The sequence below is a fragment of the Trematomus bernacchii genome, unplaced genomic scaffold (assembly GCF_902827165.1).
Source record: "Trematomus bernacchii unplaced genomic scaffold, fTreBer1.1, whole genome shotgun sequence".
Classification (NCBI taxonomy): Eukaryota; Metazoa; Chordata; class Actinopteri; order Perciformes; family Nototheniidae; genus Trematomus; species Trematomus bernacchii.
In genome coordinates, this window is record NW_022987840.1 from 1,755,994 (window position 1) to 1,775,044 (window position 19,051).

Sequence of the window (19,051 nt, forward strand, 5' to 3'; positions counted from 1 at the left end):
AACAATATAGCTAGCTGTAGTTAGCTCCCTTGCTTACAGTATTGCCACAGGAGTGGTTCAACAATAGGCGAGTCGGTCAGCTAGCATTCAAATAAAATTCCTGTTTGTTTTTTCTGTTTCCCTTATGTACTGCTCGAGGAACGTAATTTGTCTTTTTATGCATTAAGAAAAATGGTGATAAAGAAAGTCTTGAATAGTATACTAAAGTTCATAGAAATACACAAAGCAAATATGAAATCTGAATATATTTATTGAGCAAAAAGCAGCAACGCATGATATATGTTCACAGGTTGGCCTTGCAAGGCTCAAAACCTTCCTCTTCCACAAAAACAGTATGATACTTTTTGAAACAAAAACATATCTAAAGTGCTGAATTGCATCTGATCAAATGTACAGGATTTTTCTATTATACAGACTGTCGAAAATCAGGTCATAGTTATTATACACAATTATACAGAAGCAACAAACTCACACTGCTATATAGAATCATCATGAACACAAGTTCAGCATATTGCTATCAAAATCCCTTCTTAAAGATTGAGAATATTACATTTGACGGTCAACTGCGATTGAGCTTCAGTCCTGGTTATGTTTTACACCTGCAGCTGCAAATCTCACCCATTCCTGGATAACAAAAAATGTCATTAAGGCCTTCCCCAACATCTAAAAAAACCCCATCTGCAGATCCTTGCTTAGTTTGAATTGATACGTCCACGTCTATCCCGAGTGTACTTTTATGCCACGTTGAGAGAATTCATTAGACGTTTAAATAAATAAAACAAAGGAAAGGAAGCCCCCACTTCCATCCCTCATAATGAACCTCCTCATCCACATTCCCCCCCCCCTTCCCTTTGTCTCTGTGGCTCAGAACCAGGCCGATTTTGGTGACGCATCACTGGTTAGCCAATGGGTGCCCCGAGTTAAGGGTTGTGTCCTGAGCCTAGCATCACCGAAACGGCAAAGTGGGATATTTGCCCAGTGATGTTCGAGTGGGGGGGGTGAGGGGGAGGAGCTTGTGGCGTGGGCAGAGAGGCACGTGGCGCCCAACGAGGTCTCAGCCTGTCACACGACATCACATCAGACGGTGAACAGGCATGCGCACTTTCTAAACTCTACGCCCTGTAGGAGAAAGCAGGGCATGCAAAAATGCACGAACCAATCCGCCTCAAACGTGTCCATGTTGCAGGGGATCAAAGCGCGATGTCTTACAATAACCGATATATACCCATGTCACTGAGGAAATAGGTCTTTAAAACCTCAAGAATGTACCCCGTGTGAGGGATTGACTCCTAATGTGGAGGGCCGGACCCATTTGTTCTCTAATTTGCCATCTAGTGACATCACTTTAAGGCACATTTACAAGCTAACCATACAAATAATAATCCCTCATCGCTACGAACATCCTTCAGTTGTATAGTCTTACTATATGCTTTAACATTCCATCTTTATGCTTTCCTTAAAGCCTACCGTCTGTAATCCAATCTCTAGTAAAGAAGACTACATGCTCATAACAAAGTAAAAAGAACGAAGAGTTGTTGAGCATTTTCTCCTTACACCTCGAGATTCCTTCCTTCAATACCTTTATTGCACCAACCCTCTATTCTGACAATCAAAGCCATCTCCTAACCACATTTTTGCAAATTCACTATAAAGCTGGGCTTGCATGTGCAGATGGTTCACTAACTGGAGAATACGGAAGAAAGAAAAAAAAAATACAGCTGCAGGCCCCCGTGCCAAACAAGGAACTGTTTAAACTCAACTGCAGAGACCGACTTCATTTTGTAGAGAAACAAGAGTTTGTTACTGATCAGAGTTAGCAATCAATATTTTTAAATAATCACTAAGTTTCCACTGTACATCTCAAAATATTCACAGCTTTATTAAATCATTACAAAATAAAGTAATACATTCATCATCAAAACAGGATACTTATTCATTTTGCATTGATTGAAAGTCTGCACACCCATGCAATGTTCAGTATGGTTAAATGTTTACATTAACATGTAGCAGATTGTGTTCTTAACCAGGGTGCTTATTAAGGTCGTCACACATCATTTTAACAGGACTTCATTGATTTGTGTTAAAACTGTTTGAAATCACAGGAAACAAAAACCATTACAAAATGAAAAATAGGTAGTGGGTAGTTTGAAAACCCTGTGCAGATCTATTGTAGCAGTTAAAACTTTTCTGCACAACTATTCACTGAATTTCTGACACCTGGCAGATACATTTCACAAGTATATCATATTGACAATTTGTGAATACAGATCCCTATCTGTTCACAAGGCTCTGCAAGGTTCTCTCATGAAGCAAAAACCAAAACAAAAAAAGGTTGGGCTAATTTTCATCCCCTTTAAAACATGGGTCTGCCATCACTTTGTTACAAGGTACATCTCAATTGCAGTCAGCCTTTCCCTTAAAAAGACGACATTACCGTTCATCATTTAACCCCATTTGGTTCAGGCTTTGAGCAGAATTCACAGTTATAAGAGTATTTTTCCCTTTTTGTAGCTCAGAACAGTATTGACAGCATCTTGCAAGCATGTACCTTTGTAACAACTAACGGTCAGACCCAGTTGGCAGTCAGCTGGTTTTGATCAACCCCCAAAACCAGTCCATAAACCAGTCTTATCCATAGCCCCAAGTGATCCATCCCCAAACCCCCCCAAGGTCCCAACAGCAGAAAATATAGAAATCACTTTGAACTGCCCTGAAGTATCTGCGCAGGGTGAGGGATCCCAGAAATTCAGTGTCTGTATGCGACTATGACTGTGAGGTTAGAAAAGTGTGTGGTCCTGGAAGACACCGCTGTGTCTCTGCGGCGTCTTCCCACCCCTATCTCGCTCCACCTCCTTCGCTTCTCATCGGCTCATCCATCATCTCCATCATCTCTATCATCAGAGCAGCCGTGTGTTTTCAGGGCGCAGGCTGGACGTGGACCTTCTCAGTCATCTGTTTGGCACTGTAGTAGGACAGACTCAGGCCCATGATGGCCAGCATCATGGCGATCTGGTTGACGGCACGGTCTTGTGGCTGCGTCTGCACCTCACCGGCAACTTGCCTCTGCAGAGATGAAAACAAACAGGGCAAAGGTTAGAGGTCAACCAACGGTGGAAACAAAGACCCATTCAGAACAGGTTTCTTGACAACAAAGATGCCGAGGCCAGATTGGTCAAACCTGCAGAAAAGCAAATATTTTGTGCTAAAAAGGCATCTCCCTTAGAAGAAAAAAAACATCTGCTACTAGAGTTCAAACGCTCTCTGCCACACGACCCAACCTTTGGCAGGAAAAGTTATTACACATTTAGGAGGGGGAGAGACTTTAGCAATAGGGAACACAATGTTCTGTCCACAAAATAAAGTATAAGAAGCAAAACATGCACCCAAAATCAATCAGATTGTGGTGTATAGAATGACTGCCTAAATTAGATCAGGTCCTGCTGTGGGGTCTCTAAACGCTCTTACCCGTAGGACCCCTGGGCCTTAAGCAGAGAGAAAGGGTCAGCATTAATAAAGAGTAAGCTGCCCATACTTAAAAATATCAAATGAATGTAAATATATTATACATAAAGACACACCCCATTAGCAAAATGCCATGGGTAATGTTTACAGATTAAATGGCAGGTTTGTTGATCACTTAAAAAATGTTTAACCAATTATTTTATTGTATGGATATTGTCGTTAATATGGCAACTTTTATAAGGATTTCAAACACTTTTTGCAGAACTTGCAAACTCATCTTTTTAAAGATTTTAAAATTTAGAGCACAATGTGAAACTGGACATGATATAAATCCAAAGAAAAGCAGTCCTTTGTATTATACTCTCCCCAATAACTGTGCGGCATCAACAAAGAAAAATGTACAGTCGCACCAGGGTGTCAAATCTTATGTAAGAGCCAGTCACTTTTCTACAGTCTGCTGAGCTTTTGAGTCAATGCGAAGCCATATGAGCAGACACCCTTTGTCTCCAAATTAGTGTAAATGAGCCAACAAAGACTTTACACAATGGTGGCGACATGGCGGGTCACTACCGATGAGTAGATTATGGTGACAGTGGGAGGAACAAAAGAAAAGAAAAGTAGGGGAAATGATTTTTAGTGTCACCCCTAATTATACTAGTGATGAAAGCAAATTGTGGGTCACAGACAGCGGGCCCCTTGTCTGAGTAGTGTGCATAATTATGTGTAGTGTTAATGCCTCCATAAGCAGAGTATACATTTAATGGGACGGTTAACAGAAACAATACAATTGGCCAAAAGTGAACACGAGGCCTGTGGAGCTCTAAAGCGAGTATTTAAACCCTACATTACTCATACAGATGGCTATGTGGAGATTAGTGAGTGTGCCAATATAAAGCGACTCAACAGAGACTACTTCAAATACAGTTTGTACATTTCATTCATTATCAACATTGTGGTGAAGCAGCACATACCTGGAGGAGGCGGAAGTATCCAGGTGTCAGTCTGCCCAGTCTGATGATCATGTCTGTTGATGTGGTGTGAGGTTGTTCGAAACAGAGGGAAGAGCTGGGGGGCTCTTAAGACCTGCAATGTAAAAGGGAGAATTCACTAAGTAATTGAGCCGCAATCTGACAGAAACATTTGTGTTACCATTTAAGCAATACGGCTAGAAAATAGTCATTGGAGGTGACGGTGAGTTGTAAAACTAGTATCCAAGCATTGCTCAACTTCTATAGAAGCAGCAGACACAATCTCCTTTCCTTGCCAAACATTTAATGGAGTTCTGCTGCCAAAAGAGGAAGAGAACATTGACTTGCAAATGAATGAAAACCATCTGATCCATGCAATGGGAAGGAACATCTACCGCCTCCAGCTATGGCACAAAGCGGCCCAATGTGTACGGAAACACAACTTATACCGACCGTGTGCTAATACATTTATTTTAGCGCCGATTACGTTGCTCACCCGGAATGCCCCTTAAACCCCATGGTTATTAAATTGATTATTTTTAACCAAACTAACAGTGCCTCTATTCATGCTACGCCATGACATGAAGCAGCAAAGAAAATAACAATTTCATTTATTCACACATGAAAAGTCCCATCAATAGATGAAAAAGGAGTGTTCCACAAATGTTGGACTATCCGAGAATGAGCACCAAAGAAAAGCATATAGGAACGATGGATGTCCAACCATGATGTTAGAGAACAAAGTAACCAACAAGAAGATATGATTTAACTTTTTCAAACTGGTGCAAGATTTGGGAAAGAATCGCATAGAAAAAATGTGTCGCAGAAAGACAAGAAGAAGGAGATGAGGTTGTGCCTTGCAGAAGCAAACCCCCAGGTGTAAGAGTCATAAACGACGACCAGATAGATCCCTTTCAGGTATAGACAACTGCATTTGTGGTAAAGGTTCGAGGGAAGGTAAGGACTGAGGATCAGGTTTACACATTAAAATCCCAACCGGGTTGGAGTTGCACCCTTTACGAGGAAAGACACATTTAATCCAACCTTCAACATCCTGAAAAGTTGGTCTTGTTCGACAAAACCCAACAGGTTGGGATTCCTCACCTTCTAGGTCGTTTGATGGCCCAAAAAAAAAAAGCCCAAAACAGACGAGCAGGATCTTTATACTTCCCAGTCACGCTAAAAAAAAAAATCCTGACTGATGCCTAACAGAGTGATGAACTTGAACTACTGAGAGTTTCTGCGCTGTGCACCGCCTTTTTATACAGCTCCGCTCTCACCCAACCAGATCTACGGGCTCGGCTTCAGCACACACCCACTTCCAAACACACACACACACACACACACACGCTGTCGAAACACATTACTCTCAGTGGGTCGCTTTCCCAAACACAGCCCTTCCCTTCTCCTTCCAAAAAAAGAAAAACACTTTGTGAAATGTCAAAAGTGATTTGCTCAAGGTAAAGGGGATTATAATTTTAAAAACAATACAGCGTGACAGTGCCTTCCTAAAGCAGCATGCGTGTCAAAGTGTAGCATTACATAACCAGAATGATGTGCCCATTTATTCTAAAAATGGAGCAGAAATGAATGTCACAGATCTCATGACTCCAACAAGAACACAACAAACCTCAAGATTGGAAACACGGGACAATAGAGTTCCCCTTTTTGAAACGTTTTCTCTTATTTCGTGCGTTTAGATTGCTCAAATGGCTGAGTGTGTTATGTAATCTGTTTCCATTTCATTTAACAACTAGATGCACTAGCTCTTCATACATGCTTGAATGATTGAGACAAAGCAATGTTTACATCACGCAATTTGAGTTCTCACTAACATCCACATGGATTTGTTAGTGATGGGCTGCAACTTAAATAGAGCATCAAACGATCCCAATATTTGGGCTTCAGGAGGAGTTTGGTCTCATCTTGAGCAAAAGACAACACAAATCATCTGCTCCAAATTAGCATCTATAATTGATCTAGGACTTCTAATTTCATTGTTAATGAAGAACCAAATATGTCACATTAATAGCAAAGGCCAGAGCATTTGTCTTGAACACTACAACTAGGAAATTGTGTCCACGTTTGGAATTTGAGTCTAAGCAAGTGTACTATAATCCAATATTGCCTTTAGGTGGTGTCAACTATTTACCCTGCATGTTTGTGTTTGTGTTTGTAGAGACAGCCATGGGAGAAAAAGAGCGGCTAACAGTAGTTACCTGAGGCTCTTTTAAAAACCATTTCACAGAGAGCAATTAGCCGTGTTAAGGTGTGCAGGCTTATTGCGTACCAGGTTTCCATAAGACAGGGACAGCTCAGCGAAATATGTTTTACCTACTTTACAACAAACGCCCAAACGCCCTTTTCTCCAATGTTCGCATCATATCATGACAAGATAACCCTAATCCTTATGTGTATAGGGGACAAGAACAACAAACCTTCAGTCTGAATGCAGGAAATCCTTACTGGCAGCTGATTCAGTATCTGCGTCAGTGTTTAGAAGTGGCTGACTACATGCTTCGGCAGGAGGCCAGGTGAATCACCTGTGAACTATTCTGGTTTACCTGAGGCCTAGCATAAAAGCAAGAGGGTGTTTCCCTATGTGCATATTACTTCAGTCCATATTTCAAAATACCTGCTGCAGACAGACTCAATGAGTAACAGAGGAAGATTTTGGTCTGGTGTTTGCGTTCTGGCAAAACTTCTTCGTACTTACTCTCAAATGAAACGCTTCTTGATCTTCAGTGGTACCACCTTGGTCTAAATCATATTTATTGAATGAAGAAACAGCAATGGCAGAATCATTTCCAGCAGGAGAAGCTGCAAAAACACAAAGAGGGCTGGGCCATGGATTCTTTAAAATTAATCTCTCCCGCTGAGATTGTCAATATAAACAAACCTTGAGGATGTCAATCAGACTAAATTAGGCCCAAAAACATTTACTGGGTACACCGTGTACTCAATTCCAAACAGCCAATGAAATGTCATTGGTTCTCCTTTCCTCCTCTCTTGGTCCCGCCTTTCCATGTCACTCTCCCTGCAGCCCACGCCCCTGCCTGCAGGAGGGGATCTCCTGCGAGTGAGTGTGGACGACAGCCGTGTGAAAGGCTGATGCATCAGAAGCTGCAGCACAACCATCGACAAAATAAAAATCTCCTGCTGGGCAACAGCAGCTAAGGATTACATCATCAACCTCATTAGTCATGCAATCGCTCGGCATCACCAGCTGCACACACGCAACATTCATGACTCCGGCATGTACACGACTGTTACCAAGGTTTCTCTGCTTCTGTGGTTTCTCCTGCCATGTGCACACGCTTGTGTGATTTGATACTGCAACTGGAAACTGCTAAGCGGAAGGCCGTGTGTGCACATGAGTTCTCAAATGAATATTAGGACTTCAAAAATCCAGAGTCCATCATCACAAATGAACACCGTGTTCCTACTAGGATTGTAGTAACACTTCTGTATTACCCTGAATGACCACTTTCTCAAAAAAGGTCCCCGCTTCAAAAGCACTTCATATGATATGAAGTGTAATTATTAAAAAATATTGACTTTAACAAAACTTGTTCCATATTGGCTAAATTCCAAGTGCTTCAGTAATCGCGTTAACCTTTTAAAGGTTGCTTTAAGCAGTGGTGATAAATAGTTGATCTCCCCCTCATCCTGGTGATCGCCACATCTGGTTGATGACGTTGAATGTTTGGTGGCATGTTCGATATGTTTCCACATCCCCTACAGCAGTGGACTAACGCCAACCCACCGTGCTCTTCTTGTACACAACTTTCTCCCTCTCTCTCTCTCTCTCTCTGTTGTCGTTTCTGCTGACCGGGAAACGTAAGGCGGGTCTTCGCTCCAGCATGTAATTTGCTCTGACCATAATATGACAGTCTCACTCGGCCAATCAGCTTGCAAAACCAACTTCAGCACATGGTTTAACGAAGTGTGCAGCTAAAATGTTTCACTCTCTGCGCACCTTGCATCAACCTACATACTGTGTATAGTATAACAAAATGTGAGCAGTTTACCATGTTGGTTCAGCACCGGTCGCTAAACACACTGTTCAGACATACAAAAACACTTTGTTCCTTGTCAAGAACGGAAGACACCAAAAGGTTGCACCGAACTGAATACAAATTTGTATCAAATAATTAGGGCTGTAAGTAACAACTACAATTAACAATCTCAATATGAATCATCCAGTATTCCATTCCATAAATAACATCTCAGAAAACGAAGAAGAATTAAAAAATAACTGTGGCAAGTTCTCAAAGCTCAATGCACGATCAGCTCATTGCTATGATTTCAATGTTTTGGCTTGGGATAAAGGTCAGAAACAAAATTAGATTATCCAAAAAAAATTGCATTTGATCAACTTCCCCCATTTTAGCCAACACATTTTAAAGACACAAGACCGAATAAAATGGATGGTCAGCATTCAGATTATTCTTCCCCATAGCAGCCGTTGTACTCAAGAGGTACTTGACAATGTCACCAAAGCCATGACCTCCATTTTGGGCCCCAGCTGTGAAGAAGCAAACATGGCTGGCACAAGGAAAAACTTGCATTTGGAAGGGTACAGGATTTAAGGAAGCTTTTGTCATTTAAATGAGCCAGATCTCTTGTAAATTAGCATTGAGATAAACTGTTTACCCTCCTGCTGTTAAAAGCCATTCACTAGGCTGACACATTGGTGTTAATCAATCAAGGTGAGAAAGTGACCAAAAGTACAGACTTTAATCCAATCAGTGATATGCAGATTGAGAAAAGCTGACCAGACAGCAGTAAAAAGCAGTTGGGTGGATTTCTGTGCCTAAAAGTTAATTATACAAACCTTCATATGCATCTTAAAAATTCTAAATGCAATGCACATTTAACTATATTTGATCATTCACAAGCTCAAACTGGCTGCACTATCAAGGAGACAGCTTCCAAAACGGTGTGTGAACGGCTAGGGTACAACATGTACAGATGACTTGCCACGCACAGACTTCATAAAAAAAGGTCAGAGAAGGTCTATCTGACTTTATAAGGAGGCTAAATGACAATAAATCACTTTAACATGAGTCCATTTAAAATATTTGCAGGATTTCTGGCTGCAAAAAGCAACAAAAGCCAAGATTTCCCTTTTAGATATTTAGCTCACACTTGCAATTTTTACCATGAAAAGCGTCATTAAATACATTAAAATGACACAATGTTCCCTAATGGACATTTTAAAAACCAATGCATTTAAACCAAGCAAACAGTCACACTGCCAAAAAGAAAGACAATTTGTTCAAGAAACCAAAACAACTCCAATCCTAGTCAGCTAAATAATACACCAGAATAACCTCCTGGTGTTCACTTTTATAAAATATATTAACTTGAATATTCAATTTATAAATGGCAAACATTTTTGGGGGTGTTTTCCCTTTAAATGTCATAGTTCCCAAAAGCCACATCAGCGAGAATTTACTCATTTTTCTTTTAACCAGAGACAGCTAAATTCCAGTTTTAGTTAGTGATTTTCTTAAACCTCTGCAAAACCAAACACATATTCAAGTTTTACTTAATAATATACAGCTTAAATCAAGTAAAAACAGCACCCAAGAGACAAAAGGCTACTTTCCTTTAAAAATAATAATGAAGAAACCAGTGAGGAACAAGCTGTGGACGGTAACGTTTTTTTTTTTTTATTTAAAATATGCAATATTGTAAGGTATTTCGATCATTATACTCCAGTTAAAGTATCAAATTAATAAGCTAATTGCTTACCTGCAGCTGCACCTGGTTTCTGGACGGTTTGGGGGATGTCCAGTCGGCGTTTGGCTGGAAAGTACAGTGTGTCCACGATGTAAAGTCTTTATAGGAGGCCGTCACATGTTCTATGTGCACGGGGGGGTGGGGCACTCTGAGTCCTGCAGCACACACAATGCATAGTGCATGCGAAATACACAGACCCCCACGTCTGGGAGAAATGGTCTCGTCCACGTTTGGTGCACACATGTTAGCGGATTGCTGGCAATTTGTCACGTCTTGTTTATCTTTGTCACGTAACGTAAAATACCAGCACGTAGATTTTCTACCTGCAAATGTCACGTTAACACTTTGGATGTATGTGCCTAAATAAAATAGCTAAAGTACATTATTGTATTTATAAAGTTGAACGTTTAAGTCTTAAATTGTGAAATCAGGTATGAATATTTTTTATTTAAACATTAAAGTGGGTTGATCTTTGGGGGAAACATTTGTTTTGAAGAGTTAGTTAACTTATTGCTATTGGACTAAAGATGCATTGTGTAGGCTCCAGGAATGGGAGCATTGCATTTGCAAATATACAAGTGTTTGTATTCCACATTTTATATGAGGAAACTTACCAGAGTCCATCATTTATTTACAATTTATTCTGAAGCCAATATGGAGGAAATTTTTTAATTGATCAACATTTTTTTCTCCAAAATAGACCTACATCTGAAACATTCTTGCCTTGAAAATAGTATATTCAAAATGTTTCTGATCACTAGCTTCCCTCAGTTCCCATAATACAAAATGTAAATGAACTAAAGGTGACTGCAGAGCCCTTTGGTTGAGGTCAGCGGAAGAAGGATGGTGTCGTCCACACTGAGGCGAGACAAGCTGTCGAGTGAAACACATACATCACTGAAATGATATGTTACTCCTTGTGTGGTATAGCTGGGGGGGAAGGGTGATACCAGCAGAAGTTTTCGACGTTGATAGCCTAAATACAATCTCAGTTTTTAAGGAGGATTGTGTTAAGGCCCTGACACACCAGGCCGTATTCGGCCGTCTTCGGTTGTCTGGCGACAACGCGTTCCTTGTCGCCCAAAGTCAATTTGGTGTGTCCCGAACCCTCGGCCGTGACACGCCTTATTTGACCTTTCACGGTCGACACATGGCCGATTCAACATGTTGAATCGGCCAAAATACGGACACAAGCTATCGGGCCAAGAAACCACTCTGATCAGCTGTTCGCTAGCAAATGAGAAGCGAAACGGAAGTGAGGGACGTAAACAAACGATTTAAAAAGGCACAGGACAGCAGCTAAACCCCAGCAGGTGATACTTAAAAGACATCAAACATAGCCCTTAAATGTCCTCTCTTACCTCCCACACAGCAGGGACATCTCTGATATCGGCGGGAGCGTCCCCGGCTGTCCTCTGCTGAGAGCTCCGTGATTTGTTTGGTCAAGTCCGGTTTTTCATCTCATCGGTTTATTTGTCAGTATAAAGTTGCAGGATTAGGCTGCTTTTACACGGGAACGTTTGCGTTTATGCACAGTATGCGTTTTCAAAAAAGTCTTCCGTTCACATGCATTCGTTTCATTTAACGTGTCTGTTCAAACGAGACCGCTGGAAACGCTGTAGTACATATGCCGGGACTGTAAGTGGCGCTGTACTTCCACTCGAAAGCGCTGGAAACGCTGTAGTACATATGCCGGGACTGTAAGTGGCGCTGTAACTTCCGCCACAAAATACACCAAAAGCAGTGAAGAAGACCCTGGAGCAGCCCGGAGCAATGTTGCCATGGCTACCCTTCTGTTTATGCCCCGCGGTGGATTTAGCAATATGTAGTGGTTCATGTAATTCTCCATGTCCACTTGTTGCTGATGGTTGTGGTAGAGGAGCTGTAGATGTTGCACTAACATCTGTAGCATGGTCGAGCTGTAGATGTTGTACTCACATCTGTAGCATGGTCAGTAGCAGTAGCACTAGCAGTAGCTACTGACAGTAGCTACTGGCCATGCTACAGCAGTGAGCAGCAGAGGCGGGGAGAGGTGGGGCTATCGTTATTTTTTCAGGAAATATTCGTATAGAGGCGATTACACGGACTCGTTTGACCCCCCAGAGAGTTTCGTTTGCAAATCTATCCACCTTGGGACCCGTTATCGTTTGTGGGGTCCGTTTGTTACGGCCTCGTGTAAATAATAGGGCTATATGTAAGAGAAACTATGCAGATACAAGCCGTTTCGTTCTCGTGTAAATGTGGCCTTAGTCTCAAGTACCTCAACATTGTCCTTAAGTACAGTGTCTAAGTAAATGAGATACTGTCTACTGCTGTTCATTTACCTATTGTGAGTCGCCTCGGATAAAAGCATCACATGGAAATGTAAATTTAGCAAGAAGTGGCCATTATTACATTACTACATTGCTGACTCAATAAACTACACACCCGCCAGAACACTGCGATCATCAGATGCAGGTCTATTAACTGTGATTTTATAGTATGTCTGCACTTTATGTGCTCATTTCATCATTCATGTGCTCGGCTGAAGTCTTTGCGGTGTGTTCCAGTGCGACACATGGCCAAGACGCAGGAGAACTCGTCGATGGAACTGGTGTCGGTGTCGGCGAGTTCTCTGGTGACTGCCTGGTGTGTCACACACCAGGCAGTCAAAAGTTAAAGGTCCTATGTCATGACCATTTCTACTGATCATAATTCCATTGTTGAGGTCTACTAAAATAGATTTATATTGTGCAATTTTCCTAAATCGCATTGGTTTCTCATACAGCATCTCTGTATAGTATGTGTATTCACTCTCTGTCCTAAACGGCTTGTTGGAGCTCCTGCCCCCCCCCTCCCTATGAGCCCAGTGGCCGTCTGCGAGACAGCGAGACACAGCCCGAACACACACACCCGCAGCCTGGCTGGGAGTTTGTGTGTGTGCTCACACACCGACTCACAGCGTCCCGCCGTCTCAGGGAGGAGAAATCGGCGGAGCTGCAGCTGAGAAAGGATTGAGTGTGTGTGTGTGAGGAAGTCCGCGGATTGGTCAATTTGGACCAATCCACGGACTTAACGTAACGGCTCCGCGGACGTAACTAGTTAACGGCTCGACGGATTGGTCCATTTGGGTATGGGCACGTCACTGTACCCAGGAAGAAAAAGAGAAATCTCCAACGAGGCGTTCTGGGGCAGCATAGACAGGTATTTTCTGTGTTAGAGTTTTACTCGCTACAGGATGTACTTTGAGGGTTTGTGACTTTGCAGACCGTTTACATGCATAAAAAGCTACATAACAACAAGGGGACGGGTAATAACCGGAAAAGCATGACATGGGACCTTTAACTGTTTAAAGTATGTGTTTACTCTGCAGTACGTAAAAGGGGTCACACTTTTTCTCTTGGTTAAGGAATGAACCCACTGACGTAGAGGAAAAGGGTAGAGATTCTTTCTACAGTCACCTTGACCGTTGATATGTGACATGTTTCCAACTTCGTTTCAAATACGCTATCGGCTTCTGTCAAAAAGTGATCATACTGTAGGTAATACAAATGTGAAATATAAGTAAAGTAGAATAGTTATCTTCCCAGGAGGTCCACACATTGGATGTTCTGGGATCACGCAATCCTTCTCAGCAGATGGACACTATGTTTACATTTCATTTTGTTCTTTTTTTGAGCATGTTAAGAAACTCCAATTGATGCATGGTGGATCTTGTGGTGAGATGTAAGCAACATTTAAACAAGTGAATTACAGATTTGTAGAGAGAAAAAGTAATGTGTTACAGTATTTTATTTACAACTGTATTCACAAAAACAATGCACAACATGAACCACAATTTAGACAAAAGGAGGGGTATTAAATACATCACAAATAGCAGATAATAAATATATAAAAAATGTGAATTGTGGTATTCTTTTGTTACATTTCTCATATGCTTGAGACAATCTTACAGGTTTCAAGTAATCTTTAGCAAGGATTTGAGGGATTTCGGTACTTTCACAAACCTCATTGTGTATTTATTAAAAAGTTAAATATTTGAAAATGATGATACTGTTACATCTATGATCTTATATACCACAATCTGCAATAAAAAGCAGCAACCTCAATGATTTGAGCTGGGGAAAAAGTTTCAAAACAAAACGCGTCATTTTTGACCTACTTACCCAGCTGTAGGAGTTAAAGGAGAGGGAGCCCCCCTGTGGAATGAGGATTATTATCCCATGTGTGAGCAGCAGCGCAGCACTGACCTCTACTGCTGCTGCCGAGCAAAGACACTCAAGTGGAAGTCATCTCAGGACATCTAAATTAAATAAAGGTTATTATGGAGGTATTTACAGCAGAATAATTACCTTTTTAGGCACAAGTGACATTGAATGAAGTGTAAATAGTAATATGTTGGCACCATAGACTGTATATATAAAGGTTGGCACATGCATACATTGAGATTAACTATCCCAAAAAAACTTAAATGCAAAGAAGTGTAACAGTACAAAATAAATTATTTCTCGAGTCCCAGTACTAGTTTTATCAAAGTAATGTTTCAATTGCATGACTTGATGTGGTAATGTCTTTACATTTTGGTTTTGCTTTTATTTGGTGAAAGGATCGATCATTTATCTAAAATATTCTGGTTTTTCATTTCAACATGCCTCCACCACCAAGCCCCTTTATAGAATAGAGCCACTTAAGACAAAGGCTTTCATAATATATAAATTAGGAGGTTGAAAATAGAAATTGAGCAACAAAACTCAACAAATCCAGACTGTATAATAATTTAGAAATGCCTAACAGGAATGGTCCTCATACATAATTAATAAATAAAGCTATTCATGTCACAAAAAAGTGAAGTCAAGGAGACATTTTGACAATTTTTATTGAACAACATTTAGATCAACCATTTAAGTCAGAAAAGCTTCAGTCAGGACAGAAACATAACTTAACAAAACTTTTCATCAGATGACTGGGTTCACATCATACATGTTTTTGGGATGTATCAATCTTTTGACCTAACAGTATTTTTTTGTGGTGTTTGACTGACTGGAGCTTGTGTCAACATACAGTGCATCAAAACATTTGGTAAGCAATTTTTTGTATTAGTTTTACATTAAAATACAAGGAGATAAAGGCAAAATTCCTATTCTCCATCAAATTTTAACAATATGCTTTAGCTGCCTTATAATGTTTAAAATTAGATTCGGATTCCAACTTGTTGGAAAATATCTATTGTTCAGCAGTAACAAAAATAAAACAAAAACGGATTAGACAAACTTAATCTGCCACCTCTACAAGATATGGACGGTAATCGTTTTTAAATGGATATAAAATGGATATGAATGTGACAACAAACGTTTTGTTACATCAAGTGCAAGTTCAAAACAAACCTATAAATGACATTTGTAATATAAAACTTGGTAAAAAATACTTATTTAAAACTGTACAATCACCAAGTACACAGAGTGAGCTCATAGTTATTCATTTGGCTTCAGTGGCTTCGGCCTTTGGCTCCTGGGGACAGAAAAGAGCAGCATGTTAAAGTATTTCTTGATTTGTCAGTATGAAAGTACATTTCTCTCTACTGTGACCCTTATCATGACACCATTATCTCCATTTCATCTGACTAATAACACAGGAAAACATGTATTGACAGAAATGTGTCCCCAAAGAAACTACCACTTTGGAGTTTACAATCCAGTCTGTTTTTCCGTTTATAATTATTTATGGCTCACAAAAACACCCATGTGTAGAGGCATACTTCTTTTTAAATATCTGCATTACTTTGATATTAGGGAAACATTTAAAATTGTAGGTATTGAGAAACCTTCAAATAATGAAATAATTTCTTAATATTACTATTATTGTCAGTTATTTATTTTTTACAATTGCTCTCATCCCCTGGACATGGTTGATAGGGTTATTTGTGTAATACTTACCTACCCACTATACATTTATAAATAAACTGTGTTTTATTTGTAAAACAGCACAAATTATCTACAAAATAGAAAAGAAACATTGTGTTGGGTAAGACTTCATAAAAGAAACAAACCTCAGCCTTGGCGCTCCCATTCTCGGCTACCTTGGTCTTCTTCGCTTTGGCTGCCTTCTGCAAACAACATGACAATTGTTTACTCACAAATGACAGCTTTCCAATTTACTGCACAAGCATCACAAGTTAAGAAAATGTTGAGTACCGAAACATCTTAATTGTTTCTCATAAGGACTTTGCGTTTTCTCAAAACTAGGACACAGATCATTTCCCTTCAAGGGACTTAAGACCATGTAACAGTGTCACATGTGACATACAGCATGTAGAGGTGTGTTGTTGAGATTTGTTTGTGTAATTATATCATACCTTCACAACAGGCTTCTTCTTTACCTCCACTGCCGGTTTAGCTCCCAGTTTCTGCAACAAAAAAAAGACATGTACGTAAGTGACAATTGATCACACACAGGAACATGGGCTACAATGGAAAATAATAGGTGCTGACCTCAACTGCATTATTAGCTTTTTGACCTTTCCTCAAAATAATCCCTGTTTACTATTGTATATAGAAAAAACTAACAGATTTGGATCAATTGATAATGCAGCAAGTTTGTGCAAGGCCAATAGACACCAATGGATTTATGATCATTTACATTTCAAGGTTACATGTGATCCTCAAAGGAGGATGCTGCTAGGAATCCAACTAGGAAACCAGCAAAACAGTATATAATATAAGCTTACCCCAGCCAGCCGCGGGGAAACTCTCCTCTGCAATTGTGAAAGGAGGAAGAAATACATTTAGATAAGATTTCACTTGTAAGTAATTTGCATAATTTAAACACATATATTTCACAGCAGAAGGCTTGTCCAATCAACATGACAAAAAAACAAAATGAAGCTATCAATGGAGGAAAAAGGAGATGTGTTTAAAACTCTAGCAATAACAAAGCATTTAAATATATATATATATATATATATATATATATTATGATAAAAATAAACCGATATTATTTTTTACAAACCTCTGTGGCGACTGCCTGGAAGAAAAAGAACAGAAAAGAAAATATTAGCATTTTATTCTCGACAACCCAAACCGAACTACAGTCCCAAAATAAACAACAAGAAAAATAACAAACAAATAACCTAAAGAAACATAGTTTGGACGTCTCAAAAAAACTTCCCGCGCATATTTGAATTCAAATTTGTTCTGGTTGTCATTTGGCGCGCTGACAGCTTCCTTTGTTTTGCATCAACGCGCGCCGACACACAGCTGTTGGGAAACTGATGAGATTACTACATTACTAATCTGTAGCCACGTATTAAAGGACGGCAAACGGAGACCCGCAGAGCTTAACAAATAAGATAAAAACATTTACGATTACATTTCACTAATAAAACATGTTTTATTACATTTCTTTTTATCCTAAAAACATTGGATATTTTTTCATTATACATCATGATCAGTTATCGCCACACAGAAATTAATATAGGCTTAATTAAAAAGAACACAAAAATATATATTTTTTTAAAAAGGAGCATTTTTTTTTGGCTATGGTTACATTTGTAAGTGTAATGGTACGCACTATTTATAGTAACGTCAGCTGACTTGGCCTGGATATTTTAAGACCAATGTTGATTAAATTCAAACTGGCTGAGGAAACGTTAAACCTGTTTTGAATCAACGTGCATTAGCCGGATTTTTCCTATTCAAAACAGAGAGAAAAATAAATAAATGTGACCACCCCTCCCCCCACTGCTTCCTCAAATTTTCAAGTTGTGCTTTTAGTTATGTGTTTATTGCTAGATTAATCGCACACCAGTCGGTAATTTACTCGATCACGAGTTATGCATTCGTTTTGACCGGGTAGCTGCACATAAACAGCTTCAAGATTTCCCCCCAAAACCTGCAGCCAGAGACGGAAAAGACAGGCAGCGCAATGTCAACGCCTGCACATGTCCAAGCTTTGGCGCAGAGCGTGAAAACACCAATATGTACGTTTATAAGTCGTGTGCCACTAATACACATATATTTTACGTTACAATTTTGATTTTAAACTTTTTATTTTTCGAAAAATGGGGGGTTGCCCGCCCAGATCTCTGCTCTGTGGCCGCCATGGCTGCAGCGTTTGTTAGTGATGATGACGCTCCTCTGATGCAGATAATGTCAAACGCAGCCTAACGGTAACCTCTACATAAAACGAGCTTAGTGCAACGAGTTAAAACAAAATGCATTTAAAAATCTTACCTTTGCCTTTCCCATGTTGCTGATAGGATTGAACAGGAAGCTCACAAAAATAGAACCTTAAAGACGGGTGTTTTTGTCAGAGGGATAACACACAACAACCGAGTAGTCGCTGTGTAAAATGGCGAATGTATAATGCAAACGAATGTTTTTGTAGTTTATACCCTGAAATATAAGAACGAAACCGGTTAGAACCAGTTTTGTGTTTCGCTCTCTGTCATTGGATGCAAATAGGTCACGTGTTCTGAGGAACCTCCCATTTGTTAAAGAGGCAGGACCGCAGACTGGAAAATACCAGTCAGTGACGGGAGGGGGCGCTGAATAAAAACAAGGTTTCTTCTTCCTTGCCGCTCAAATTTGCAAATCAATGAAGTGAGAAAAGTTGCACGGCAAATTCTTCACCTATTCTAGAAAGTGGATTAAGAATATGTCATTACATTTGGATGTTATAAAATGACTAACATAAGGAGATACAATTGAACATTGAGAATTCATACATACATTGTGTTTTTCCCAGATTAACAAACAAAGGGATTGTGTCTCTTTACTTGTGTTACTGGAAGTCGTAGTTTACCCACCTTTATATGAATTACAACATTACGACTATTAGCTAAATACTAATAGATATTTGAATTGAACAAAAAACAATTTACAACCATATTGATACAC

General features: G+C 39.9%; 2 long non-coding RNA genes across 2 annotated transcripts; both read right to left on the reverse strand.

The window, feature by feature from the left end:
- Positions 1 to 232: 232 nt before the first annotated feature.
- LOC117500492 lies at positions 233 to 10,279 on the reverse strand. The gene is made up of 3 exons (XR_004557791.1): positions 10,191 to 10,279; positions 4,434 to 4,545; positions 233 to 3,063 (listed from the first exon to the last, which is right to left on the reverse strand). It is a non-coding gene; the product is annotated as an uncharacterized LOC117500492 (long non-coding RNA).
- Positions 10,280 to 15,015: 4,736 nt separating this feature from the next.
- On the reverse strand, positions 15,016 to 18,592 carry LOC117468540. The gene is made up of 6 exons (XR_004554496.1): positions 18,386 to 18,592; positions 17,163 to 17,177; positions 16,882 to 16,908; positions 16,510 to 16,560; positions 16,204 to 16,260; positions 15,016 to 15,665 (listed from the first exon to the last, which is right to left on the reverse strand). It is a non-coding gene; the product is annotated as an uncharacterized LOC117468540 (long non-coding RNA).
- Positions 18,593 to 19,051: the final 459 nt, after the last annotated feature.